Source organism: Varroa jacobsoni, unplaced genomic scaffold (assembly GCF_002532875.2).
Source record: "Varroa jacobsoni isolate VJ856 unplaced genomic scaffold, vjacob_1.0 scaffold_325, whole genome shotgun sequence".
Lineage (NCBI taxonomy): Eukaryota > Metazoa > Arthropoda > Arachnida > Mesostigmata > Varroidae > Varroa > Varroa jacobsoni.
Genome location: NW_019213227.1, coordinates 20947 through 30557, shown reverse-complemented (window position 1 = coordinate 30557; position 9611 = coordinate 20947).

Sequence of the window (9611 nt, the reverse complement as noted above, 5' to 3'; positions counted from 1 at the left end):
TGAATTCAATTCAATAGACTGAACTCAACGAGCGGCTTATTAGCGACTATCGGTATTTCTACTATGACTGTTATTACGATGGTAACTAGTTTTCCAAATGACAAATATGTACTACGGTCGTTGCCGTTGATGCGCTAACGCTGACCACGATACTCGTCAATGAAGCTTCAGCTGCAGTTTCGCAGTGTCACTTACCATCCGCTTCATAGTAACGCCTCGGTGACTGTGTTCGCCGGTTGCGTTGACCGTCGTCCACTGAGAATGTTTCCCGAGAAATGGCCGAGCAGTGAATAGCACAGTCCTGCCGTGTTGACTGCGGGCTTAGAAATTAGCCACGACAATTCCGAGTTGGCATTCTTTTTCGTCTCAATGCCGATCTTGGTTGATGTTAAAGGCTTCTATTGACTTGCGGGCCTGCCTATTTAGCCTGCTGGTTGATCAAAGCCATCTTGCGTTTGCGCTAATGCCCAAACACAACTCCCATGTTCACCTTTTTCCGACCCACTTCATCGTAACACTGAAGCTAATCAATCACTAGTACAAGCATTCACATCCACATACACGCCACCCAATGCTCAAAACGATAGTAGTCATTGCTCCGGAGCACCACAAAATCGCTACCTTTGACCAGTTTCAATTGTTTTTGCCTTGTTAATAACGTTGACACAATTGCAGTCATGTTTGTGTGTTACGATTCACACTTGTATCGTTATCTTTCGCCAGTTTCGTTCGCCTGGATATACCCTACATTCCAACGTTGTTCTAATGTGGCATGGTGGTATACTCCGGTGTTGGCTTTCTTCGTGCACTTCGGACGCTTATGTTAATCCGCATCTTCAGTCAGCTTTTTCGACCTCTCCCATCAAACGAGCGCCGATGCTAGGCTAGCGTTGCTGTTGTACGGTGCCGTGGCAGGTGTTTCAGCTCCGGGGGCAGACATCCTCGTCAATGTGCTCTGCACGACGCGATAGATCCGTTTCAGCCAGTGCAATCGAGCGATGAGACGATCAACTTTGCTGTGAGTCGCACGGAGTCCGCGGGGGTGACCCCGCCTCAACGCATTGTGTGACTCACATTTGGTCTCGCAGTTGCAGTCTTATTGTGCGACAAACGAAAACGCCAAAAGAAACATTCAGAGGCTGCACTCTAAGGCAAACAATGATAGAGCACAGTTTCTAGTCAGAAGTGAAGCAATACATCCTAGGGCTTGAATCCTCTTCGCTTAAGGACCGCGAATTACTCTTAATGACTGTTTGATGTTGTGGTACTATCCTGGTCGGTTCAGTGCACTGTAGCATGCGCGGATAAACGTTACGGCGTGCCTCATTATAACAACACTTGGATAATAAAACCAGCAGCCATTGTATTACGCTTTTCGTTGCGCTCCTTGCTTCTGGCGTTCAACAAAGTTGATTTGGATGCACATCATGTGCAGCTTCGACCTATCCTTCGTGCACATGTTAGGTACTACGAACTTGCGTCGATCAATAGTCTTTTTACCCTGTGGTCGGTCTTTTATGTGCGCTCACACCAGCCTTAAAACTCTGGCTATTCCGTTGGCGATTCGTGATTCGAAAACGGATTATTTCTCTGCGTTTAGAACATAGCTTACTCAGAAGATAAGTCATTGTTATTAATAGCGCACCTAACCTTTCATTGTCCGCACAAGCGCCCATTTCTGTTGTGTTCTTAATGTTTAAGCGCTAGCACCACCTTAGCATTAACGCCCCCCGGCCCTTCGTTGTAGACAGGAGGCACATGTTGTAAAATAAGCGCACCAGTTTGGCTAAGGCTTTGCACACTGTACACCACCACTCAGACAGAGAGGAATAGAAATTTACAGACATGATGAGCAGATCAGACGAATAGATCACAGAAAGCAGCGCCAGTTCACATTGACGTAATCGATGGACGCACCGATTGGAGCACATCGGCCGCAAGCGAGCTCCGCCAAGAGGAGGCACAGCAAGTGCTGCAATGCGCAACAAAACACTATAGCTATAATGTATTTGGTACTCATATTTCTATGTGCTTTTCTTAGGCTGATTGCATCACTGCCATGTAAAATTTAAGCATGCACAACACCGAAGGATCGACGTAATGACACCATTAAATCAGATCAAACAGCCTCGCCTTCGACCCTCGACTTTTTTCTCGGACAGAACCTCTGATCAAGTCGATTGGCAACTACATGTCATCTTAGTGCGTTATGCACTGCACATTTACCGTCACCAGCTTCCTCATTTAGGTTTCTAAGCGTTTCCTGCTTTCAGCAGCTCGGGTCGGCGATCGATCACATCGCACGATGTGACGACGCTTGAATATATGCCGCCATGGCCCCATGCCCTGCCACTAATCAATGCCACAGCAGTAGTCGATTCGTATTGACGCTTCTCCAGTTTGTGCATGATACATTGCACCGAAGCGTGTACGTTCACCATTGAACACAGCTCCTTGTTTTGCTGGCAGTAACCACGAGCCATGCGCATCGTAAAATGCCTGCATGTGTCGCTGTCCATCCTGTTATTGGCTTCGTTTATAGGGGGAGCAGACTGCAGTTTACTACTAGTGCAGTGCGCTGTAGTACGGTCGATAGAACAGAATACACGCTACACATGGCGGATGTAGTTGGACGAGTAAACGTGCCCCTCGCGCGTTAAATCTGCGACACGATAGTCAGCAGCCATGTCACTATGATATTGAACACTATAATTACCAGCATCACATCGTATCACGCACCCCAGTATCAACTGCTGTTTTGCAGCGTCTCAAACCAGCAATCTGAAGTAATTTTCAATTAAGGCCATACCGAACGTAAGATCCGAGACGTTTACTTAGCATCAGCCACCAGCATTAGTTTCTAGTTTTCTATTTTAGTCGGTTTCGTTCCTTTGTTTGTATCTCCGCTGTCGCCCCTCGAGCGGACGATGATCACGCTGATATTGTTCATGATTCGACTACTATGTTCGACGAGTGATGTCCGATGTCTGAGGATGGCCTCGCACGTCTTTCTGGCTCGTCTGCATTCACTTTTTACCCTATAACTTAACTCTGCCTCATCATACGACTTCTGGCCATACGCACTACTCTCACATAGTTACACTTGCACTATAAGTTTGTTTGATTTAGGCCGTACGCAGCCTGTGGTGTCCGTCTGGTTGAGGATTCGAACCCGCGCAGCCTCTTCGCGAAGCCTCAGCTGTCGCGAGGTTAAGGCCAGCTCCGTCAGCGCGCAAATATCACAAGCAAAAAATCACGTTACCGCTAGCGATTCTTGCAATTTCCACCTCTTCCTCTACTGTTATAATAATTACTGTAATTATTACGGCTCGAACACACGGAACTACACACACTATCTTCTATACGTTAGCTATACGAAGCAGCGCTATTGTCTGTTGTGGGAAGCGCGAACACAGACAGTATCCAGGGCTCAGCGCTAGCTCTGGAGAACTAAACGGCGACAATGAATCGGGTGCGAACATCCGACGCAAATTTAGTCATAATGTCAGTAACACGGATTAGCAATAAAGCAGGATCCTCGCATCCGCAAAAGCATCAGATAAAATTGTTCTAGTACATCGGAAATGAAGGTGAACAACATTACGACAACGAGCTGTTTGAGTGGTGCAATAGTTGAGGCGGAAAGTCATCGAAGACTACCGCGTTTCTCGTAGAGAACTTATCCGTCACAAGCGAAATGCGAATGCGATCACTACAGAGCAGCGCTGAACCGAGCGGTTATTCGGCTGACTATAAAATATCGGCCGACGTCAGCGCCAGCGCTCCCCAGCCCACCAAGTCTTTCTCCAGACTAGTTCACAGAATTTGCAGTGGCCCTGCGGCCAGCGCCGAAATGTTCCGGGGGCCGCCGACTCGGCGGGGAGGAGCGCCCCACCGTCGCACCACAGTTCATCGGCCAAAAGTGCCACTGCGAACGCTGAACTGATTTGATACCGCTTGCGGAGAGCATACAGCGAAATGGCGGCGAACTCTCAAATAATGCCAGTGCTAGAGAAAGAGAGCAGGGTATATGGAAGTATTCTATCTACATACATAGATGAAGTCTGTTCGCTGGTTGAGTTGCAACGTGTTTTTAACGTGTTTGGTCTCGATCGCTCCATCGGGTAGACGGAGCCCGAGTGAGCATGCTTGGAGATAAACACATACACAAAGATACATGTACTTGGTTTGAAAATTTAATATGCCAAGGCGGAAAGTATTAGAAAGCAGGTGTCTCGTCTCTGATTGTATAATAGTAAAAAGTTTTGAAATTTTTAAATAGGTAAAAGTTTCGTTACCACATTTAGAGTAGGTTACGGCTAAGAAATTGCCATATATATATATATATATATATATATATATATGTATATATATATATATATACATAGACACATAATGCGCTTGTAGATTAAAAAGTTATTGTGTTAAATCCTTTAGTTTGAAAAGAAAGTAAAATAGAGTTTGTGCTAACACGGAAGTTAAACAAATAATTATACAACACACAAGGGGACAAGCTTGGGTTTAACGCAAACTTACACCATCTAGTTATATGTATATAGTCAAAAATTGATTGTAATAAGGTCTTTTCTCTCGTTCTTTTCACGTATATTATGAGAACACGTCTTCGCAAAGCAGTCTAGGACAACGAATTGCTATTGCGAATAAGTAAGAAAAAATGCAACAATTGTTCAGTCAACAGTCATAATTAAAATCTGCAAAGGTAAAACCAACCCTCTATAAGCCTACGAACACCGTGAATTCAAGCAAACAGCAAAAATGATCTAATTGTTATTTTCTATTTAAATAGACCCAAATTAGTAATGGTACTCCATCAATCAACCAATTCAATTTTGTCACCTGTCGCTTCACCCCCTGCAAAGCAAGCACTCTCTCCATACATCTGGTACATTGTGTGGTAGAATTTGTGGGACGTTTTGTGGTACGGAGCGGCCTATCCGTGCGTTGCTGCTGCTGCTGCTGCTGCTACTGCCGCAAATGCTGCCAGTGTCTATTTCTCCGAATATCTGTTTGTCCATTCAATGGGTCTGTGGAGGGGGAACAACGGCCGAACATTCGTCGAGAGCTAAGCAACAGCCGCAACGGCAGCAGCGGCGGTGCCAACCGCGGCGCCGCCAGTAGCAGCGGCGGCGGCGGCAGCATAGCAGAATATTTACAGTAGTTAGTTGTTGTCGTCATCACTGCCATCACTACCACTAGCAGTCTCGCAGCTGCTGCTTGTCACGAAGCCGATGGAGCGGCTGGAGGAGAGGGAAATGAAAATAATGACGACGAAGAGAAGTTACAAGCGCGGCGTGCGAGAGAGACAAAGACACACATACACACATGCAGCTGCACACTCACACACACATACACATACACATCCAAGTACATCCGTACACACATATAATGCAACACACAGGTAAGGACAAACGCAAACTCACAGATCGACACACGCACGCATGCACGCACGCACGCTCGCTCGCTCGCTCGCTCGCTCGCAAACAACGACATATCGAGAGATGGGGGGAGGGGGAGATGCAGCGATGCACATACAACTGGGCGGGCTGGCGGGCGTACGGATGGACAGATTAGGGAGTGAAAAGGAGAGCTAACCACGATCGCTCCCTCGGGTACAGGCACATACCCAGCGCTAGGCCGCAAGCGACGGCGGTGGCTGAAAAACAAACGCCGAATATTGCCGAACGAATACACGACTGTTCGTACGGTCACACATAATACATACAAGAAACGATAGACGGAGGCAGCGGCGTCGGTTGCAGGCACAGGAAGCGAAAAGTCCATCGGTTTGTTCATCCGCGCGGTTGATGGGCTAATGCGACTGGCGATAGCGGCGATAACTACGCTGCTGCTGGTACTGACCGTATAGATGTGCTATATGGATTGATATATTCATGCACATAGGCGCATTATGCCCGTGGAGAAAGAAAGGAATGACTTGATGTTTCTGTGGCCGTCACTCGCTCCGTTGCTGAATTAGTTTTGTCTCACGGGAAATAAAGTAACTGTACAAACGGTACTGCACGGAAAGCAGCGTGGTACAACCTGGACCGGGCCACGTAAATTTTTTGCCCCTGGCGTTGTTGCTGCTTCTGACGAAGTATCGACGTACGAGCAATACAGTTTTTGATGGAATCATCGTTGTCAGTTATCACTGTCAATTATATGGTACAGGCATTATCTCCGTTCTAATAGCTGTCTTCACTGCTACCGTCACTATAAATATTTATAGTTCAGGAAACTGTGAAAAGGACATTAAGACAAAGGCAACAAGGGCAACAGTATGCTACATTGCGTTGCAGAGTTCCGTTATATGGGATTCGTTGTTGTATTGACGGAACGACGTGCACCAAAATGATCAGAACTATTCGGCTCAGTAACCGTCGGTGCAGTCCGCCAAACCCATGACAAGGTCCGCTATTAAATCTGCCCGAGCTCCAGACAATTTCGTCTCACACTTTTCGAGGCTGGCCTGATGATGATGATGATGATGATTCAGGCCTAACTCTTTCGATGTGTTGATCCATTTACGTTACGAGTACGAAGTCTTAGTGGAAGTTAGTGGCATTATCGAGATCCTAGCAGGGTATGATCGCTCGCTAGCTGATGTCATCGTAACCACCAATGGTCTGGTGAAGTAGAGAAACCGTTTTGTGCTAATCGGTTAAATACCGAAAAACTAATAATGAATATGAATCTGAAGCAGAAGTCAGCGGCTGTGCAGGTAAAGCTAACAACAATCCCATGAAACAACAACAAGTTAACTTTCTTCGAAAACACAGATCAAACAAGCAGGAGGGCTGAGCCTTTTAAATTTTCCGATAGCACACTCCTGTTCGATCTTTGGATCAGTTACGTCAATGACAACTTCACGGGCAAACGGTTACACTTGAGCCGAGTTCCCGTCAGTTTAGTCTACACAGAAGATCCTATAAGAAAGAAGAGCTCAGGGCGAAACCAACCGAAATAAGCAATCCGCCCATACATACTGAAATCAATAAGTCAATGCTGCTTTTATCACAAAGGGACGTCTGATGACATCAGCAGGTTAGGTCATTTGGTAGTTCTGTACACCTGAATCGGTAACTGGTCATCCGTGGAGGGTCTGTTTTCCTCAGTAATCTTCATTTCCTATAATACGATGCTGGACGCAATTGCAGGACGCTCAATTCGTTATCGGAGCGAGCTATTAGACACGTTAATGGCGATAGGCGATGACTGCAACGACAATTTCGATCGACTAGAAGTTCTCCTTTTGGAACTTTTTCAATGCTAATAATAAGGACAGCCACTGGTAGCAATCCATTCGTCGGCCGTTTTCTCTTTTTTTTTTTCTTTTTTTCATACAGATACGTTATTCGCGCTGGTAGTAGTGATGATGGCTTTGAGAGAGTTATCACAATGTTGGGTGTCTCACCTAGCTAATACTTAGGCGCGTTGCGCCTGGCGCCACTGCTCAGTTGGGCTTCTAATGGTCAATGATAATTGTATTCGTTGCTCCCTGTAGCAAAGAAGCAGCTTTTTCGTTCATTGTCATTTTAGGAGTTCGCGCAATTACTGCTATGAAGCTGATACTAAGCGACAAACGCTTTAGGTCGGTGCTTTCATGCATACATACAAACATAACTGTAGACCTAACGTAGGTTGCCTTGTAAACTGAGCAGGTCGCTTTATGGGCCTGACCAACAGAAGAAGCACACGATTCAGTTGGGTTATTTTTACGGGTGATGCTTGGTGTTGTATAAATATATATATATATACACAAAACTTAACCGTAACGAGCAACGTGTTGACTCAATCATAAGGGGTTGATGTAGGATTACAACACAAAGGTTATTTGCATTTGAATACGCAACTTTGGAAAGCAAAGTAGTTAAACACTTGGCATTGCCCTTCTGTTTAGTTCTATCCACTGCAGTAAGACTCGGCTGGTGATGGCCATGGCGGAGGACAGAAGCGTGGCTTTCAACATCGTACAGCATCTACCTGCTATATGAATATATTCGTAAAATCAAAACCACTTGGTAAAGCCCTAACTAATCACACTTATAATTATCCATATGGTAGAAGGAAATTTGTTACGGAACGAATTAAGCTACACGAGACTGAGGCTGACCCTGAGCAACGAATCTGTCTGTATCAGTGATCAATGTCTACAGAATAACAGAAATATGAATGTTTGTCTCACGAATCTCTTTCTGATTGACTTTTCCGATGACGATAGCTGGGGCGCCTTGGACGCTCAGAGTCACGTAAGTGCCGAATAAACTGTCACATACTGGTCAACGCATGCGTACATAAGTACGGACACTGGCTCAAATCATTTAGAATTGGTACGATGACAATTTTTCTAGGCATCTTTTACTTTCAGCTGATTTACCAGTATGAACAGGAAAGAAGGCTTTCGTATGCAGACAACTATCTGGCATAAGATTAGCTTTCTATGTATTAAATATGGAGATGATCTGGATTAAAGATGGCGATGATGGTGAATACATCTGAATTGGTCCCCACCCTGCTACTGGCAACCAAAACCACTCAAGGATTCGATAGTGAGTCGAGTACGCGAAACACTCATGCACGCAGTCTGTCTGGCAAATGACAATTTCCGTACTATGTATCATGTGATAACGTGAGTCTGCTTAATTTGACATTATAAAGATACTCAAATTTTGTCTTCTACGAATGAAAACGATAGCTACTCCGACCAAATCTCTAACTCAGACATTTAGTAATGTTATCAGCGTCGCATCCAGTAATACTCCGAATTCGTTAAATCGATAGCAGTGAAGTTGAATCATTCAATTTATCTCTCTTTCTGAGGTTTTGCTTTCGTGTCAGAGGGTCGCTTGAGTTTATAGAACGAAATATCCATTCAAACGAATTCATTTTGGCTTTAAGCCTGGTAAGCACCTGCGCACGAGTTTGGCTTCTTAGACATACAACCAAGTTAATAGGCCCAATCTAAAAAAGTTGTTGACACTACCTGAAAATCGTGCAATTCTTTGATGACGGCTATACGCTAACGAATCACGTCACCATAGCAATTAAATCTATTTGGATTTACATTAAACGCTTTGGAAAGTTCTCGAATATCTACAAGGTATAGTGGAGCAGAAAAGCCGCCACAGGCGATGTAAAAATTGATGTCACAAGAGAAACCGTTCGGCTAACTCTAAATACTTTTACTCCTACCTATCAACTACTTAATTTATGGAGGCATAGGAGAATACAACATTGTAGAAAGTCCCGTGCATATCGGTGTAATAGATTTTCATAATTGTCCCCGCGATAGCCTAGCGGGTAACGTGTTTCCCTGCTAATGTTGAATGCATGTAATGATCTAGATTTGAATTTAGGCGTAGGTGCGCTTCGTTTCAAATGTGATTCGTGTTGGTGATGCTCGTGGAACACTCAGATCCCACTCACTATGGTAATAACAGCAGGGATAAAATGGCGTCTTTCAACTATGTACGCACCACATGTACTTCAGACGATAGAACAGTAGTAATCAGCACTGAACTTTGCCATTCTGACTGACAACAGAATCATCATCATCAATAGACTTTTCCTGTATTGCGTTAACAATTACG